The sequence below is a fragment of the Saimiri boliviensis genome, chromosome 5 (genome assembly GCF_048565385.1).
Source record: "Saimiri boliviensis isolate mSaiBol1 chromosome 5, mSaiBol1.pri, whole genome shotgun sequence".
In the NCBI taxonomy this organism is placed as follows: Eukaryota; Metazoa; Chordata; class Mammalia; order Primates; family Cebidae; genus Saimiri; species Saimiri boliviensis.
Window position 1 is genome coordinate 100311906 of NC_133453.1, and position 21323 is coordinate 100333228.

The 21323-nt window shown below is 38.1% G+C and overlaps 1 long non-coding RNA gene and 1 pseudogene across 1 annotated transcript in view; one reads left to right on the forward strand and one right to left on the reverse strand.

The window, feature by feature from the left end:
* Positions 1–21323, forward strand: part of LOC141584616 (uncharacterized) — a 572621-nt gene that overhangs the window by 192445 nt on the left and 358853 nt on the right. The gene's annotated exons all lie outside the window — the stretch shown is intronic.
* On the reverse strand, positions 9463–10075 carry LOC101041283 (large ribosomal subunit protein eL15-like; annotated as a pseudogene).

Consider the following 21323-nt stretch of genomic DNA (forward strand, 5'->3'; position numbering starts at 1 on the left):
TAAAATGATATTAAATTACAGACATTATTTTTGAAGATTTTTATTCATTCTTTTTAAACATTTATTTTTATTTCCCATCATATCAATTATAGGTTTTTCAGAAAAAAAGAAAAAAATATTGTGAAAAATTCTCTAGATCTGCAAACTGGAAACCCAGAAATCGTTTTTGGACACCTTTGTCTTCATCTTTCCAATATCTAATAATTCATCCATTTCTATCAATTATATTCTCTAAATATCTATTAAACCTGTCTGATTCTCTCCATTACCACTTCCACTATCCTTCCCTTAACTGACTTCCATAATAAAAAGCCTCTTAATTATTCCCACCTATACTTCCTAATTAAATCCATATTTTGTTGTGTTTTAAGATGTCAATCTCACTCCTGTAATCCGAGCACTTTGGGAGGCTGAGGTGGGTGGATCACAAGGTCAAGAGATCTAGACCATCCTGGCCAACATGATGAAACCCTGTCTCTACTAAAAATACAAAAATTAGCTGGGCATGGTGGCACTCACCTGTAGTCCAGCTACTTGGGAGGCTGAGGCAGGAAAATTGCTTGAACCCAGAAGGTAGAGTTTGCAGTGAGCTGAGATTGCCCCACTGCACTCCAGCTTGGTGACAGAGTGAGACTGTCTCAAAAAAAAAAAAAAAAAAAAAAGTCAATCTGATCTTGTTCTACCTCTGTTTACTTCAAGTGATTCCCACTGATTTAGGATAAAGACCAACATTCTTAGTATGGCCTAAGAGTACTGATATGGTTCTATAACTGTGTACTCCCAGCTTCTTCTCTTTCTACTTTCTCCTGGCTCCCTGTAGTCTAGATTCCACTTCCAGGTCTTGAAACCTCCCCCTTCCCAACTTTGGTTGAACCAGGAACTTTCTCCAAACCATCAAGCTTCCAATTGAGGTGCATGTGTCCTTGGATGTGCAAGAAGGTGTACCATGCACATGGAGAGTTTAAACGAGTCCATTTTCAGATCCACCGCACCTATACAAATTTTTTCTACAGATGACTTGCCTCAGGAGCATGTCTGCAGGTGAGTCATCCCTCTGTTTCTCCTCTCCATTTCCATTTTCACAATCACTCTTCTTTTGCTTTACAAGCAAAACAAAACAAATAAAAGAAGATGTTCCTCTCATGCATTCTGATTCTTGATGTGGAATACTGCATCAGATATTGAAATCTCTGGGGCACCAAAAGAGAGGCAGTTCAAACTCTCAGTGTCAGTGAAGGTGGCTTTAGTCAAAATGCTAGATTCATTTTCTTTTGATACACATTTCTGTCAAGGGAGAGTGAAATATTAGAAATGAGCTATCGTGGCCTGGATTGAATGTACTTTCTGAATTCAGGGATTTTGCAGAGTGGGTCAGCAGGAATACTGGCAGTTTTTCCTTAACCATTTCACGTCTTTCATCGCCCACCATTGTCAAAGAGCATTGCTCCTTATGGAGAGTCTTGAAAGAGCATAGCAAGGCAAGGGTCAGTAGGAAATATTGAAGACATCAGTATTTATTTCCTACATGTGGCAAACTAGGAGAGACTTCCGTGCTTTATCTGTGTGTTCATCTCAATTTTTGTCTCCTTTGTCTACCTTCCTATCTTAGAATAGTCACACTTTGTAAAAAGCCAGAAATATCAATTTACTCTCCATTTTTACTGGTTTCATTAAAGAGAAAAACCCTGAGACTATGATTATTAACTTTTTACATAGTCTTTTTCTCAGTAATGCATCTTGTATTATGTCTAGGAGAAGGAGCTGATAATTTCAGTGTTTACTTCTGATAGATCAGTGTTACAAATTTGACTAAGAAGAACATACGGTATGCTGGGGGCAAGTTAGGCTTTATTTTGAACGTTTACTTAGGATTGTGGTAGGAAAATTTTCATTCATTTTTGCCAATGTTTATGGATAATAGCCATTTATATTAGTTATTTTACTTGGATGTATATATGGATTAGACCCCAAACTCTCTGCTAGTCATCAATCTCCTGTTTTCTGTTAGCTCCAGCTTGTTTAGATGCCTTCTCCAGAGTAACATCTGGACTGGTTTTCCTGGCTGGTACTCAAAACTTATTCTGGCCCTCACTCTTACTGTCTACTGGAAATCCTGTCACCTTTCTCTTGTGTTGCATTTGCTGTTTCAGTATCACTTGTGTTTCTCTTTCTTGCTAAATGGAACTCATCCTTGATAAATTTCCTGAGGAGAGTGATTAGGAGGCAAATATTTTTGAGACTGGCAGATTAGAAATATTCCTGTCTTTTCCATTGAGAGCTTGGCTGGTGTTGTAGACTGACTAGTGACCACCCAAATATACCAGACTGTAATCCCTAGAAGATGAAGATATTGCCTTATAAGGGAATGGTCTTTGTAGATGTGATTACATTAAGGCTCTTGGGATGGGGAGATAATCTTGGATTATCATGGTGGTCCCTAAATGCAATCACATAAATCCATTTAAGAGAGAGGCAGAGGAACATTTGATGCAGACAGAAGAGGAGAAAACATTGTGGTCACAGAGGCAGAGATTAGATGGATGTAACCACAAACCAAGGAATGTGGGCAGCCACCAGGAGCTGAAAGTAGCAAGAAACAGATTTTCCCAGTGGGAGCATAGCCCTGCAATTTATTTCAGACCTCTGGGCTCCAGAACTATGAAAGAATAAATTTCTGGTGTTTTAAGCCACCCAGTTTGTGGTATAGGTTGAGTTTCTCTTATTTGAAATCCCTAAGATCAGAAGTGTTTTGGATTTGGGATATTTTTTCAAATTTTGATATATTTGAATATACATATACTGGTTGAATATTCCTAATCTGAAAATAAAAAAATCTGAAATACTTCAATGAAAATTTCCTTTGAGCATCGTATCAGTGCTCAAAATGTTTCAAATTTTGGAGCATGTTGGATTTTAGATTTTTAGATTGGGGAAACTCAACTTGTTGAGCATACTTCCTGTTGTGGCAGCCACAGGAAACTAATACAACTGGAAAACATTTTTCTTTGAAATTTTTAATCATTTTTCTTTCGTTGTCTTGCTTCTAATGAAACTATTTAGAAATCCAAAATCATTTGATAGAAAAATTGTGTGTTTATTAGCAAGAGGGAAGGGAAATGGCTACTTTCTTGATTCAAGTTGAAATTCATTTCATTTTTTCTAAGATAGAGTCTCCCTCTGTTGCCCAAGCTAGAGTGCAGTGGCATGCTCTCAGCTCACTGCAACCCCCACCTTCTGGATTCAAGTGATTCTCTTGCCTAAGCCTCCTGAGTAGCTGGGACTACAGGCACGCACCACCACACCCAGCTAATGTTTGTACTTTTAGTAGAGACAGAGTTTCCCCATGTTGCCCAGGCTGGTCTAAAACTCCTGACCTCAGGTGATCTACCTGTCTTGGCCTCCCAAAGTGCTAGAATTACAGGTGTGAGCCATTGTGACCAGCCCTGAAAATTTATGTATCATTTTCCCCCTTTGCACCATCCTCTGCAAGCTTGGAGTCTCCTCTTTGCCCAGTGTTCTGAAATTTCATGTGTCTCTTGGCAAGAGCCTATTTTCATTCATAACACCAGGAGTGGGGCACTTGGAGTATATTTTCAATTTGGAAACGTATGTCAGTTAGTTCTGGAAATTTTTTCTATTTCCTAGATAGTATCATTTCTTTAATTGTTTTCTCTTCTGGATTGCCAGTTAATTAGATATTAGACTTATCTAACTGATCCTCTAATTTGTTTATCCTTTCTATTTTGTCTTCTTTATATTTTGCTGTATTTCCTGAGAAATGTCCTTGGTTTTATTTTCCAACCTCTGCACTGCATTAAAAAATAAAACCTACTTTATTTCATGATTACTACATCTTTTTGTATCTTTCTGAGTTTTTTTTTTCTTGTGGAAAAATCACATAACATTGAATCTACCCTCTTAACAAAGTTTTAAGTATACAGTAATGTGTTAACTGTATGCACATTCTAGATCTCCAAAAATGTTTCATCTTGCATGACTGAAACTCTCTATGCATTAAACAGCGTATTAGTTGGTATTCTCCAGAGAAACAGCACCAGAGGACAGATATACATAAAGAGATCCATTCAAAGAAATTGGCTCATATGATTATGGAGGCTGACAGGTCTCAAGATCTGCAGTCCACAAGGTTGAGAGCCAGGAATACTGAGGATGTAAATTATAGTCTGGCAGTGGCCAGGCTCAAGATCCAAGAGAGCTGATGTTTCAGTTCAAGTCCAAGGCAGGAAAAGATGAGTATCCCAGCTCAAATAGGCAAGAGGAGTTTCCTCTTACTCATGGGAGGATCAGCCTTTTGGTTTTATTTAGGCCTTCAACTGATTGTATGAAGGACTCTCACATTAGGAAGAGCAATCCGCTTTACTGAGTTCACCCATTTAAATATTAATCTCATCCAGAAGGATACACACATACACACAAAAACACACAGAGTCTCTCACACACACACACACACACACACACACACACACACAATCCTATTTGTCCACATATCTGAGCACTCTGTAGCCCACTCAAGCTGACACATAAAATCATCCATTACAAATGGAATCTCCTCATTTTTCCCTCTTCCCAGCCTCTGGCAACCACCATTTGACTTTTGTTTCTAGGAGTTTGAATACTTTAGACTTCATGTAAGTAGAATCATGCTGTATTTGTCCTTCTGCTACTGGCTCATTTCACTTAGCATTATGTCTTCAAGGATCATCCATGTTGTAGCCCATAACAGAACTTCCTTTACTGTTAAGGATGAATAATAATTTGTTGTATGTATATATCACATTTTCTGTTTACAGTTGATTTGGAGGTACGCCAGAAGTGGGATTGCTGGATCATAGGACTACTCTATTTTTAAATTTTTGAGGAAATTCTTTATTGTTTTTCACAGTGGCTGTACCATTTGACATTCATGCAAATAGTTCACAAGGATTCTAATTACGCCACATCCCTGCCAATATTTGCTAGTTTGTTTTTCTGATAATAGCTGCCCTAGCAGGTGTGAGATGATATCTCACTGTGGTTTTCATTTATATTTCCCTGATGATTAGTGATGTTGAGCATCTTTTCAGAGACTTGTTGGCCATTTGTATGTCTTCTTAGGATAAATGACTCTACAAGTCAGTTAGTCTGTTGCCCATTTTGAAAGTTGTGTTATTTGTTCTTCATGCTATTGGACTGTAGGAGTTCTTTATATGTTTTACATGTTAACCCCTTATCAGATAAAGTTTGCAAATATTTTTCCATTTTCTCTAGGTTGCCTTTTCACTTTGATTCTTTCTTTTGCTATAATTTTTTTTTGTTTTGATCTAGTCCCGTTTGTCCATTTTTGCTTTTTTTTCTGTGCTTTTGATGTCATATCCATCTCTGCGAATATTGATTATAGTTTAATTTTGTTTAATTTTCTTTCCTCTTTGCATGGTCTATTGCTTCCAAGTTTTTTTTTTTTTTTTTTTTTTTTTTTTTACTTTAGTTTTTAAAATTTTAGTCTTTACCTTTCTTATCAGAGGACTCCCTTCATCATTCTGAAACTTGTGATTTAAGAGTAGTGGGAAAAGCTCTGGGACTGGTTGACTGTGGATTCACTGCAGAAAAATCTGGGTTAGTTGCTTTCTGGGGAAGCCCCTTATATTCGTCTCCTTAGGTCTTCTCTCTTGTGCTGCTGCAGTCCCCAGAGAAGATGCATCCACTATCCTGCCTGCAGGATAAATACTTGGGTGCCAGTATTTGAGGAGCTGATGAAGGAAGAGGAATGCTGGGGGAATATCAGCCTTCAGTACAAGTGAATCATTTAATCTTCATTCTCAGTAATTGTACTTTAGTGTGTATGATTACCCAAGCCCAGAGGCCATCTGTTTAAAGAAAAAAACCTCAAACTTCCAGCCCTCTTCTGGGGAGGGAGGAGACAGTGTGAATGAGGGCCAGTGCTTCTGGCAGCCTCAGCAATCACTGACTTAGGGGAAGTAGAGAAACCGTGTGGGTGAGGGGTGCATACTGTTGGGATGAAAGACAAGGGAGCCAAACAAAAGGAGGCAGTCACCAGCCTTTCAGGGCGGCCGCAGACAGGCATGGCATAGCCTGGTAGTAGAAGGAGCACCTACTGCAAAATTAGAATGACCCGTGAGCTTGTGAATTCAGTTCTAGCCCTGAGCCTACTGAATAAAAACCTGTAAATAAACAAGATATTGCAGGTGACTTGTATGCAGCTTCAAGTTTGAGACACATTGCACTAAACAATATCATGCAATCCATACATATGTCCCCCAAACTCACCTGCACATTCAACTCAACTTGGAAGTTAAAATATGGCTAGGCCTTAGACTAGACTAATTGAATGAATAGCCCCAGGAGATGGGACTCAGGCATAGCTAAGTTTTTTTTTTTTTTTTTTTTTGAGACGGAGTTTCGCTCTTGTTACCCAGGCTGGAGTGCAATGGCGCGATCTCGGCTCACCGCAGCCTCTGCCTCCTGGGTTCAGGCAATTCTCCTGCCTCAGCCTCCCGAGTAGCTGGGATTACAGGCACGTGCCACCATGCCCAGCTAATTTTTTGTATTTTTAGTAGAGTAGGGGTTTCTCCATGTTGACCAGGATGGTCTCGATCTCTCGACCTCGTGATCCACCCGCCTCGGCCTCCCAGAGTGCTGGGATTACAGGCTTGAGCCACCGCGCCTGGCCATAGCTAAGTTTTAAAAGTTCTTCCAGTGACTCTGGAAGACGTGCAGCAAATTATAACCATTTATCTATATATGAAGCCCACTACATTTGTCTCTCATTTAATAAAAATAACACCTATGTGACATCTCTGAGCAATCAGTCATTTAAAAAGATGTTGTTGTGTTCTTAATGTGATTTGAAAATACGTTTGAACAATATATCTTAAAAATAAAAAAGGATAGCATATGTATCCAAAGCAAACTTCTTTCTATAAAACAGGCAAATTGAAGCTGTGGAGATTACGTGGAATTCACTTAGAAATAATTGATGAAAATAGAATTAGAAGCTCAAATCATGCATGCTGAGATGATTTACATTTTGGAGAAGTGTGTTGGCTATACTGTGAACCCTCATGGCCTACAAGAGATTTAACTTTCAGGATCCCTGTGCTAGATTACAGATGCTCACAAGCAGGAACACTTATTTGATTGCTGTACTTTACTTCATAGAAAGGCATTGTTCATTGAGTGCCCTAAGCCAAACAAATATATGAGCCACCTAACATAATGAGCCACTTATGTTAGGCACTTGTTCACATTCATAAAAACAACAAATGATATTATCTTGATCATACCCTTCCTAATAAATGGTGACTAAATGATATCTGGTGTTTTCTTTGTGTGCAATTTCTTTCCAAGATGTATAGGAAACTGATTTGCTTTTGATGAACCTGTGCTGCCTACAAATTAATGTCCACAGATTTTCTACTTTATTAATTGTCTCAGCAATTTAGCCAGCAATGATTTATATGAAATATTCCCTCTTGTTGCAGGCTCCACAGTCAGCTAATTGATTGCTGTATGAATTATGCATCCTAAGCCAAATGCAAGGATGCATGAAAGAGGCAGCCAAGGTCATTTTCCACCAAAGAGAACTGCAGTGACTAAATGCCGTTTTAAGACAGGCTTTATTACTTTAATTTTGCTGCTTTCTTCCTATATACATCAAGTCCAGAATAATGTGCAAACTCTAAAGTCACACTTTAAATTTATAAACCGACACAGACAACCAAAGTTTAATATTCTGCAGCCAGACAAGGCTCATAATGGAATTAATTTCGTAGAGCTAAGGAAAGAACTGGAAATGGCATATAAGTGTTCTTTATCTGGTTCCAAAATATGCCATATCTCATCAAATTTGTCTATAGTATATTAGCACGCAAAAATGACTATTCCAAAAATAAGCATTTTAATTAGATGAATGATACCTTGAGACCAAGTGCAGGGTATTTGGCATGTCAGCAGATGACAAGAGACAATTTGGAAAAGTTACAATCAATTATCATTTATTCACAGGAAGAGAGGGAGTGTTTCGTACATTCTAAAGGATGTATAAAGAAGAGGATATATGTGATGCTTCACTAAAACTTTCAGAATAAAGCAATCAAGTTGGAATAGTGAAAAAATGTTGAACTTTGGTGTCTCAGTGGCTTAGTTTGATTTTTGCTTAGCCATCTATTAGTTGAATGACTTTAAGCAAGGTACTCCTCTGGACCTCAGTTTTCTTATGAAACAATTAGCATAATAATATTTTGCATAGTTATTATAAAAATAAGCATGACTATAAGAGCTAGTGAAATCAACAACTTAGCCTTAGTTAGTACCTTGATACTGGGTAGTACACAATAGAGTCTACTATCGGATATAGATAAATACCAGACGCACTTCTTGACTTATAAGTTGCATGAAAGGCTTGTAAAGAAACCCTCTAATTTTTTATTTAAAATCACCCCCAAGTGGTTATGGGACCTTATTACTATATGCCCCTAGACCAAAGAAACATCTTTATGAATATTTTTTATATGCCCAAAGAACTCTTCTCAGGCATTAACCACAAAAAATGTTTCATGACAAACCACAGATACCCTGGGCACATCACACCACACTCAGGCTGTGATAGATAATGTGTATGCTCTAACTTCATACTAGGGGCACCAATGCCTCAGAAGAGAGGAATTAATCACAAACTCTTTAAACCAGTGTTTCATGCCTTAATGCATATAGCAGTCACCTGGGGGTCTTATTAAAAATGCTAATTCTGGTTCAGTAGGTCTGGGATGGAGCCTAAGATTCTGCTATTCTAACAAGCTTTCTGATGACATGAAGCATCTGGACGATGGACCACAGTTTGAGTTACAAAGCTGAGTGCTTTTCAAGCCTGGACGCACATGAGATTCACCTGGAAATCTTTTTAAAAATAATGATGCCTGAGTTCTTTCTCGGACCAGGTGAAACCCTGGGGTTGAAGTCTCAGCTTAGGTATTCTTTTAAAGCTTTGTGAGTCATCTTTCTATGTAGAGCCATGGTTGAAAATCAGTGTTTTAGATGTAGGGGTTTCTCTTTTTGCTAATTACATTCACAACATTATAATTTTTTGTTCAATATCTAGTTTCACTGTTTCAGTGGCACCGGCCTTGGATCACCTGGAAGCTTTTTTTTTTTTTTTGTACTCCTCTTTTAAGTCATTTATTTTAAACCTATCATAATACATAGAATCCTTTAAACACTCATATATGACTCCCTAATAAAGATAAAGCAAAAACAAAAAAGTTTATCTTATTAGAAATAAGATACACCATCAATGATAGTCTTGAAACATTATTGCACTTTAACTTTCATAATTCGGCAAAGCATTCATGAAACAATCTGCAGACTAGTTTTAACAGACAAATAACACCTGTAAGCAGACATGACTGTCCTAAATTGTTTGTTAGGTATGAATTTTACAAACTTTACTTATATCACCAGTAAAAGTGGAGCTGGAGAGTATTGCACCTTTTCCAAGCTGCCCTACGAGAGCCACCAATAGTGTGGTGGAACTTACGACCCTTTCCAAGGCCACAGCTCTTTGGGCCTGCAGATGTCAAGCATCTTCCTGTGCTTGTGGACTGGTTTGGTCATCCACTGGGTGTCAGGATTTCTTCTGATAGCTTTATGGAGTGGATTAATTAGGATAACCTCAAAAAATTTGTATGTGGAATCTTCACCAACCCAGTAAGAATTCAGGACTCTTAGAGCCCTACAGTGGTGTCCAGCTAGCTCCTCTGCAATGGACTGAAGATTCGAGGAAACCTCAGCTGGTTAACACCGTGATGGACAGGCTTGCCATAAGTTGCACCCTTAGGAACTGGGCGTTTTTAGCCACCACGGCGAACACAAGTCCTATATATAATGTAACCTTGCTTGGCCTTGTAGCCCAGTAGGCGTGCTTTATCAGGCTAGGTGAGGTGGGGAGCCCTGTAGAGAGCAGAGATCGGGCAGGACTGCCAACAGTGGGCCTCAAAAGAAAGCACAAGACATCATACTGCTTATTCCTCCATAGCGCCTGGATGTACTTGTTTGCACCCATAATGGCTCACCTGATGGCTACCGCCAGATGGAAAGGAAAAAGCCTTGCTTCACACCTGGAAGCTTTTTACAAAAGACTGCTGGGCACCATCCTCAGAGTTTCTGATTCAGTAGGCCTGGAGTAGGGCCTGAGAAATTTCATTTCTAACAGGTTATCAGGAGATTCTCAGTTATTGGTCCAGAACCCCAGCTTTAGGAACTGACACTTTATTGTTTCATGAACTTCACTGGAGGAGAGATTGTACCTATGTATTCCCCATTCCATCATCTTTACCTAATATGTTTATAGCATGAACTAATCTCTTTTGGATAAAAAAAAAAAGTGATAGCAAAACCCTATCTCATTCATAATGAAAACAGAACGTTGGAAACCTTCACCCAGCTCATTAAGGATAATGCTTGCCAGTGAGCCACAACAAATAACACTGGTTCAGGGATCTCTGCTACTGTAGACCCTAGAGTATCTGCGGCACTTTCATGGAAGTTCTGATTATTTTTTCCTGAGCCACTACTTTATGCTAATGAAATTGACATTCCATCAACTGGTTGATGGACTGTTCAGGCTTCCCTTCAAGGCGGCTTGAAATAGCAGAAGCAATAGTCTATTTTAAATAAATAAATTTATTTCTTTAATACATAAAGTCTCTTTTAAAGGGCCATCTACTTTCAATTTTTCATCTCAACCTTCTGAAAGCTCACCAAGTGCCATAAGATAAAGAGACCATTAGTAAGGTGTAGCATCACAGGCAATAATATTCCCATCATTGTCAAAATACTATAGGGATTACTCCATAATGGCATTCTCTTGCATCCTAAAAATATGAATATGTTTTGATTCTGAAGGAAACCAAAATATGCCACTTCCAAATATATGTCTTTAATATAGTTTGATATGGCTATTGAGAGAGGCTGCAGACCATAGGAAGAGCTTTTACAAGCTGTCCTTTTGTGAGGAAGATTTGCATCTCTAGAGGAAATCTATATAAGTAAAGTTAAGTAAACAGTGAATGCAAACAGACTTTCTCTGAGACCCCCCTCCCCACCCCTTACTACCTGATCCAGATCTAGAGAAGATTAACTCACAAAGGAGACTAAAACTCTGATACTTTTAGAGTTCTGACAGAGAAACTTTTACCTCAGGCTCCTATCTATCCCGAGCTGCTACCCAAGAGCTTTTATCTGCATAATAAGACAAACTTTGCTGGCCCTTGTCAACCTGAAATAATTGACAGGATCAGAACCCAATTTTTAAAAGTTTATTTAAGTGAAAAGCTGGGAATAGCTATCCAAGAAACATGGACTCTTAAGAAATGGAGTCAGTGCTCTGAAGTTAAAAGTTAAGTTCTTCCTTATTAGTAGAAAACAACGACATTTAGTAGGATTATAACATTTTCTATAAGCCTCATTTAAGACTTACAACCAGCTGGTTTTTTTACAGCTTGTTTTCATCTCCTTTCTGATTTAAAAGTGTATTTAATATTCCATCTTAGACAATGTGTTAGTAATGAAGTCTTTGTGTAAGAGAGGAAAGAGGAAAGTTAATCTATAATGAAGATCAACAGTGAACAGGGAAGGGGTCTTCTCTGGCACCCTTCAGTCCTTTACAACATTTTATAAAACACTGTAGGTAAAGAAGAGGCCAATTGATTACCAAAAGAACAAAGATTGCAGCTGCCTGGATTACAGCTGTCTGTCACATGACTCAGGTCCCATTATCACATTCCCTTAAGGCTCAAAATATCTGAAAGTTCCTACAGCTTAGGTTCTGAATTACTTATTTTGACACCATGCTTTCCTCCCATCATTCTCTGGGAATTCCACTTTCTCCTTCCTCCAGAAGCCCCAAGCTCCTCATCTTCTGTCACTTCAGGATGGTGTAAATACTTCAGCCATCTGTCCTATCCTTTGAATCTCATATACATTTGTATGCCTTTCTCCTGTTAATCCATTTTAAGTTTGTTTTATAGAATCCAGTTATCAAACCTTCAGAAAAGGGAAGGAAGGAAATTCCTTTTGCTCCTACAGTTTAATATTAGTCTTTTTGTAATATAAAATTCTTAATATGTATTCACACTAATATTTCAAGGTGGATTTTCTCAGACTAGACATAGGAGCAGCACAGAGCTATTAGGCTGATGATTCACTGTTTTTTGACTCTTGGGTTACACATTTACTTAATTATCATGATCAAATATTTACTATTGTGGAGGTTCCCTGATGAGAAGGCTTAGGTATTGCCCCCCGAGAGCTATAGAAAATTTAACAAATCTGATACAAGTTACTTACCCCGATCCTGTGTTTGACTGCTGTGCAAATAAACTACTAGGTATATCCATATATTCTAGATAATAAGAAATGTTCAAAACCCCCTGAATCTCCCAGATCTTCTTAGAATCGTTAACAGCTATTGTCTTGATAATTTTTTATTGTATTTTTTACTTTATAGTTTTTGAGTAATTTTGTTACTTCCTCAAAAAACAGGATTTATGTGCCTGGTAACCAATGACTCTTCACAAGAATGCAGGTTTTGATCAATAGTTTTATTACTTGGCCCAAGTAACGAGAACACTGAGAGTATTCCCCCAGGCACGGTCTCCTCGAGGGAAAGTGACAAGAGGATTATACAGGACAATATACAGGGAGAGAGTGCGTAGAAGAAGGGTTCCAGTTTTGCAGACACAGTGAGTGATTATGCCAGTTCATAGGTCACATGTTATGGTAATAAAGCTGTAGCTCCTCCCAGGTGGAGACTTTTTAGCAGGATAATGAGAGAAGTTCACTCAGGCTCATCTGTAAGTTGCTGGAGTCTGTCAGAAGTGGTTCCAACCAACAAGGTAACTGCATTCCACGTTGGATTTGGAAAAAAACTGACTGCAGGGCATAAGGCTATAGAATAGGCTGATTGCTAAAGTTCATTAAATTCCTGTAATCCCTGGAGACCTTCCCTGTCTGCTTACAATTTTAAAATTTCAAAGTTTTTTTTTTGCCATATGATAACCTAAGTTCTGTGAGGTAAAAAGGCTTGTTTCTAAACACAATTTGTCAGAAGTGGCAGCAAGAAGTTAAATGACATGTATATATAATCACCTGATGGGTTCATCTAGCCTGCTTCCCAGAAAATCTGATGCACTAAGAACAGCTTTTTGCAATAGAGAAAGAGTTTAATAAGATCAGAATCGGCTAAGTGGAAGGACAGGCATTTTATTAGTGCTTAAATTGACCTCCCTAAAAATTTGGAGGCTAGGTTTTTTTAAGTGTTTGATGTGCAGGGGGCTAGGGAATGGGAATGCTGATTAGTTGGGTTGGGGATGAAATCACGGGGAGGTAGAGCTGAAACCGCATTTGCAAAATTATGACTGAGACAGAGAAATAGATCTAACTTAATCGACTCCATCCTGCTTCTAACCTCCAAGCTGTTCTTGTTCATTCCCAGGTGTAGGCTGAACTTACCTTAGGAGAAACTTGCTTTATAGCTTATAGTTTAAGACAAAGACAGTAACAGCCCTTTCCCAGGGATCTCCTTCTTGCCTGGGGACTAGATTGCCTTTGTAGGACTAAAGTTAGCCACGAGATTAGAAATTATGGTTCAGGAGTCATGCACCTGGATGCTACAAGATTCTGACCTTCCCTAAACTGCTCCTAAGATCAGTGCTTGAGATATTTTGCAGACCCTGCACTTGATGGATCAGCTGGCATCACCCAGATTAATAAACTGGCTCATCTGATTTTGTGGCCCCCACCCAGGAACTGACTAAGCGCAAGAAGACACCTTTGACTCCCTATGATTTCATCCCTGACCAATCGGCACCCCTGGCTCACTGGGTTTCCTCCACCCACTGAGTTGTCTTTAAAAACTCTGCTCCCTGAATGCCCAAGGAGACTGATTTGAGTAATAATAAAACTCTGGTCTCCTGCATAGCTGGCCCTACATGAATTACTCTTTCTCTATTGCAGTTCACATGTCTTGATAAATTGGCTCTGTCTAGGCAGCAGGCAAGGTGAACCTCTTGGGCGGTTACAGAGCTCGTCTTCTTGTACTGAGTCAGTTCCTGGCTTGAAGCCAAAAAACCAGATAAACCAGGTTACCAGCCTGGGTGGTGCCAGCTGGTCCATCGCAATACAGGCTCTGAAAATATACCTCAAACACCAATCCTAGGTTTTATAATAGAAATGCTACCTATGGGAGCATTTGGGGAGGTGAAGAATCTTGTGGTCTCTGGCTGCGTTACTCCTGAGCCATAATTACTAATCTTGTGGCTAATTTGTTGTTTCAAAGGAAGTCTGATTCCAAGCAAGAAGGGGTTATTTTTGGGAAGGGGCCATTATCTTTGTTTAGAAGTTAAGTGATAAACTAAATTCCTCCCATAGCTAGCTTGGCCTGCACTCAAAAATGAGCAAAGGCAGCTTGGAAGTCAGAAGAAAGATGGAGTTAGGTCATATTTCTTTCTCTGTCACAATTTTTGCAAAGGTGGTTACATACAGTCTTACAGCTAATAGGAGAGTAGTAACAAAGACTCTAAGCAAATTTATAGTCACACAAGATTATCTGAATTAACTTGCATAAACAAATGGAAACAGGCCATATTGCAGCAGGTTGTATCCAGAAACTAAAGACCTGTAGACACAGAGAGTAGGTTTCATCCTTCATATTGAAAGCTTTACAGTCCACATGCTTAGGATTTATGCATGGTATTTTCCCTCTGTGTATTTTCCTGCCTGATCAGTGTCTCTGGCCCCTTGAAGTCTTCATAGAAGTGCTGAAAAAATGCAAACAACCCTGTTTTCTGAAAGTGAAGTGATAATAAGTTACTTACTATTCATTTTGATTTAGTTGCTCTTTCTAAGGGATAGAAAGCTGCTGTAGCTAAAAGATGCTCCAGAAGTGTGTACTCTATGGCATACACAGGCAACAATGTGTATGTGTGTGTGTGTGTTCGTGTGTGCATATGTATTGTTTATGTGTCCTACTTTTCTTACCCTAAAACTTGTGGTTAAACTTTTGTTAAAATAAAGACATAAAGTTTGTAAAGAAATGTGATATGTGCTGAAAATCTGTAAAACTGAAAAGAAAAAAAAAAAATGTAGAGTGCAGTGAATCAGCCAAAACGCCAAGAAACATGTGAATCTTGGCCTAGGACTCCACTGAATTTAAGGCAGTATTCATGTGTATTAGCCTTTGGTAACACTCTGCCTAAAGAAGGCCCAGAAAACTGTGCCTGGAAATACAGAAGAGGGATATGTTTTGCATAGCATGATTTTAGGGTCAGAGCTAGAAGGAATGAGTGGAAGGTACGGAGAGACAGATTTGGGTTTACATATAAAATAATTTTCTGGCTGCACATGGTGGCTCATACCTGTAATCTCAGTATTTTGGGAGGCTGAGGTGGGTGGATCACAAGATCAAGAGATCGAGACCATCCTGGCCAACATGGTGAAACCTTGTCTCTACTAAAATCCAAAAAATTAACCCAGCGTGGTGGCACGTGCCTGTAGTCCCAGCTGCTCGGCAGGCTGAGGCAGGAGAATTGCTTAAACCTGGGAAGTGGAGGTTGCAGTGAGCTGAGATTGCACCACCGAACTCCAGCCTGGTGACAGAGCAAGACTCTGTCTCAAAATTATATATAATAATAATAATAATAATTGTGTAACAAATAACATTGTATTCATGAGAGTATTCTGTGTGATTATATAATATTAACTGTGTCTTTATTCATATTTGCTAATGATACTGCTCCGATGAGTGGAGGAACACCAGGGTTTTTCGTCGGGAGTCTAATTAGATAAAAATGGCATGAACACACTAAGAGTGGTTTTAAGGAGTGGAGAGTTTTATAGATAAGGAAGGAAGAAGAAAGAAGAAAGAAGCTTCCCTGTACAGAGACAGAGGGTGGAGAGGACTCCAAAACCAAGAAAGGAGACCCCCCTGTGCCAAGGATACCAGCCAGTTTTATTAGGAGGCTGAAGGAGGCAGTGTCTGATTTGCTTAGGGCTCAGGGGATTGGTTTGACCAGGCATGTTATTGGCACAGCCGTGGAAAAAACTGGCCTTCCCACCCTAGTCTTTTAATATGCAGATGCAGGGCTCCACGATGTTCTACACACGTGGGGATATGTGGGGGCGGCCATGTTGCCAGGCACATGTTGAGGCAAGGGCAAGAGGACAATGGTGGGGATTGCCGTGTTGGGTGGACCCAGTTTCTAATGGTTTGCATTTGCATATCAAAGATTGCCACCCCTAAGAGCCAGCCCTTTTTTTTTTTTCCGACAAAAAACGTTTCTGAAGCTGCTTTAAAAAGAAACAAAAACTTTCCAAGGATCCCTTTAACTCTCTATCTGCCTAAAATAATGTTTTAATAATAACTTCTCATTAATTTAATGTTTATAGAAATCCACTTTGTACATCACAAAATTGAATTATCAGAATGTTATGAAATGTGCCTATCTTTCCAGTCAGGAAAGAGTAGAAATGGAATTTGAACCTACAAAATCAGGCTCTGAAGCCTCCAGCTCACCTGTGAGGATGTGATACCTCTCTGATGCTTTGAGATACAATGGGATTCCCTATAATCAAGTGATTTTTTTATGTTATCAAAATTGTTTAAATAAAAAATGGGTCCAGGTGTGGTAGCTCCCACCTGTAATCCCAGCATTTTGGGAGGTCAAGGTGGAAGAATAGCTTGAGGCCAGGGGTTTGAGACCAACCCAGGCAACACAGTGAGACCCTGTCTCTACAAAAAATAGAAAAACTGGCCAGCTGTAATACCAGCTACTCCAGAAACTGAGGTGGAAGGATTGCTTGAGCCCAGGAGGTCAAGGCTGCGGTAAGCCATGATGGTGGCACTGCATTCTAGCCTGTGTGACAGAGGAACACCGTGTCTCAATAAATAATAAATAAATAATGAAAAATAGTCTCTGTCAAGTATGTGCCAGAAGACATTTCTGCTTTAGTTAGAAATTATCCTAGATAATCACTAATGTGATTATCTAATTTAATTCTAACGTAAATTATCTCATTTAATTCTAAGATTCTATTATTAAATAATCTGGATTTTCTAGGTTTTCATCATGTATTCAACTCTCAGTATTATTGTTTTGCTACTTACTTGAGTTCACCTACAATGTAAACCATGCTGTAGCAAAGCAAGTCTTAACTTTTGCTATGATCCATATTTATAAAGAATAGAGACTGGTTCCATAATATAGAAAATGACTATGGCAGCTCCAGTTGGTACGGTGGCTTTAGTCTGTTGAAGCTGTCATATATAATCAGAGAAACAGCTTTAAGGAAACCTACTTAGAAATAAAATTATTTTGTATAATGGAGTCTGGTGCTATCAAACATGATTTGACCAACAATGGGGCAATTTAAAAAGTATAAGTGAAATAGATTGGTTAATTAGATATAGCACTTTATAAATGTGGATAATTGATCCAGAGGAACCAATAAATATCTGAAGAGCTCAATAATCACTTTAAAAAGTAATCAAGCCATGTAATTCTTTCTGTAATTCGATCTGTAAATCAGATCATGAAGAAAATTATCTGAATCAAGAGAAAGAACATAGATATTTCAATTCATCTTTGATATTACCTAATTAAGTTGGTTACCATGTTGCTATAAATATACTGTTTTCTAAAGCCTGCTGATTATCATCATTCTGAAATGTAATCCAAGGTTAGGTAAGAAAAGTATGAGTAACATAGTGTTTTTTTTTTTTTTTTGACAAAACACAATTTGAGAAAATAATTGCAAATAAGATGGAGAAGGTAAACTTATTTGATGTTCTGAATTGGAAGTATGGAGAGAGATTATGTAAGCCGGGATGGTCTTTTGTTAGTAACCTTCATTACTTGATAAATTAATCCATAATCCAAACCACAATGACATTCCTTCTGGAAAGAACACTACACTAGTGGAAACTAATTAGAATGAAAACCCTGTCTATGAAAGTAGGAATTTATACTGAATATTTAACAAAGTGTCAAGTAGTGCTAATGAGCTGTTTTAGGGCTAATTCTGGTAACTACAAAGTGAAGTAAGGCCACATTTTCAATCCAAATGATTCACAAAGTTTATTTAGGATTCAACTTGCAAAAACTCTCATTGAATTTTTGTCTCCCCACATTTACCGTATCTAAACTAAGCTACCTCAGACTTTTTCCACCCAGAGTTCATATTTGTGTGTTACTACTGCCTTGGAGAGTAGTGAATATCAAAATAGGAATCCTGATAGACTCCATAGGGACTTCATAGTAGACCACTAAGAGATGTCGTGAGCCAACATTTTCCTTAAAATCCAATCTAATCAAGACTTCTTAGAGTCTTTAAAGATCAATCTGAAAAGAAAAAAATCAATTTAGCATCAATAATGCATGAAAAGTGTTATTAACAGCCTTTTAATGTTTAAATAAGTAGTATTTTTTAATTTATAAAAAGATAACAATCGATGATCAGATAAAAAGAGCAAAAGGTATTTAACAGCTAAAAGTTGACAAAATTAGATGCATACAAAATTAGGAAAATAAATTATCACAAACTTTTACAGTCATGTCCTCTAAAATTTGTGCTTATTAATTTTTAAAAACTTGTGAATTTGAGCAAGTATTTAATGGAGAATTAATACCAATCCTTTTCTAACGATTCAGTCTTTCACTATTAAGAGAGACTACTTCCCAGTTTATTCCATGAGGCCAGTATTAGCATGATACGAAATCCAGACAAAAGTATCTTAAAGAATTAGGACAACAGACCAATTATCTCCTGGTGGGTGCAGACAGAGACATTCTCTAAAAACACTAGAAAACTGAATAAAGTAACATATAAAATGAATTATATACGGCAACCTTGTGGAATTATTTTACAAATGCAGTGATTGTTTAACATCCAAGAATAAATTATTGAAAAACATCATGCTGATAGAAAAAAAGACAACAATAATGCTCATCTTAATAAATACAGAAAAGCATTTGACATAATCCAACATTCAATCAGGATTTTAAAAAGAAACCAGCAAAATACAAATAGAAGAACACTTTCTTGCACTGATAAGGCCATGTATCATTACCTATTGAAACCTCATACTCAATGAAGAAATACCACTGGGAAGTTGGCCCTATCATTTCTAAATTCCACCAATTTTAATTTAGGAACTAAGTTATTCTTAAAATGCTACTGGGTTCTGTTGATCAAGTCTCCTAAAGAAGGAGTCTAAAACTTAGATGGTTTTCTTGGTCATGACTTGAGTGTGGTCTTTTACAAGAATATAAAGATGTAATATTTAGAATGTCAGAGGAAAAAATACATGCTTATCTGAAAAGATGCAAAAAAAGGTATTTTCTAAAATTCAGCATTTTACATTGACTCAAGACTCATAAAAAGTGGTAGAATTTGTATAATTCTGTGACATTATTTATCAGATAGATCTCAGAGAAAGGAGAACCTCAGCTTGCACTGGTATACTCTTGTCTCACTGCCATTAGAAAAAAGACAAGGAAGCCACTGTCCCCACTAATATTTATGACTGATAGAGAAAAATAAGCAATATCTTTAGAAAAAATTGTAAAATACAGAAACAGGCCAAGTGACATTTTCAGACGATTTGCTTGCCTGACTGAGAAACCATGAGAACAGAAAGCAGAAATAATATTGGCAACTAAATATAGCATCACTCCAGGAAGTTCAAAAGACTGCGTATAATTAAGCCATTTGTAGGAGATGCATGGAACCATGAAGGTGTAAAAAGGGAAATTAAAGACTTGAACAGAGGGACCTGCTCATCCCTAGAGAAAAATCTCAATATTAGACAGGGTGCAGTGGCTCATGCCTGTAATTCCAGCACTTTGGGATGCTGAGGTGGGTGGATCGCAAGGTAAGGAGTTCAAGACCAACCTGAACAATATGGTAAAACCCCGTCTCTACTAAAAATACAACAATTATCCAGATGTGGTGGCATGCACCTGTAATCCCAGCTACTTAGGAGGCTGAGGCAGGAGAATTGCTTGATCCTGGGAGGTGGAGGTTGCAGTGAGCCAAGATTGTGCCCTGCACTCCAGCCTGGGTGGCACAGTGAGACTCTGCCTCAAAAAAAAAAAAAAAAGAAGAAGAAAATCTCAATATTGCAATGAAGTTACATTTTCACCCAGTTTATTTTACACATTCACTTTAGTTAATTTAACATTTTCCAAGTAATATTAATGATTCAAAGGTATCTGGACACACACACATACACACACATTTATTTTTCTGAAAGGCAAGAGTAAAGAGAATGCTTAAAACATGGAGAAGAAATGCTTTAATCAATTAGAACCAGGTTAAGTGGGTTTCAGAAATTGATTAAAATGGGCTTTAGAATCACAGTGACTAAAAAGAAAACCAGCAAATACAAAATGATGCTCAGCCCTACTAATAATAAAAACTCTTTGGTTTGTGTTTGGAAATGGTCCCAGTGATAAAACTTATAGATAATGAAATGCTGGGGTGGGCAGGAAACAGACTATGACTTATTGATATTCAGATTAGATTCAAGAGTGAAATATGTTCTCTATTAAATGAAATTTAGGAACTAAATTACTTAAAATTAAGCAGTTTCCAAAACCGCATTGTAGAGACTCTTTGAAGAAACTCACTTAATTACCCAACAGTGAAAAGTTTGGTACTGTGAAAGTGAGCTATCTAGCTGGGCTCACTGGGAGTGGGGCTCCTAGACAATCTTTTCATCTGACCCTTGGTGTAGGTGTGAGACCCTGTGCCCTCACAGAGGAGAGTGTGCAGGGCCTGTGTGAGCAGACTCACAGATTTTGACAAGAATCACAAAGCCCCAGATGTCTAGTAGGACAGAGAAGCACAAGGACCTGGGAAAGTTCTTCCCCTAGGTGTAAACCTGCTCCTGTTCCTCCTATGCATGTGCAGAGCAGCTCTCCTGCTAGCTCTTGTATGTTTCTCACCTTCTTAAATATGGCACTCTACTCGCCATTCCGGATAGAGCAGAACCCAACAGGTAAAAGCAGGCACCTCCACCTTAGGACAAGAGAAAAATACAGCTATTACTATTACTTTCAAGCAACTTTAAGTATGTGGTATGTAACACCTTGGAGATGCTCCATGTAAAAAAGAAATTTCATGGTAAAATAAGTTCAAAAAGCACAGCAAAGTATGCACTTCTCCTCTACATAGGCAGAAATTTATACAAAGTTCAGAGAAATCTGAAAAAAAAAAAGTTTATTGCAACATTTGCCAAATTTACTTGACTA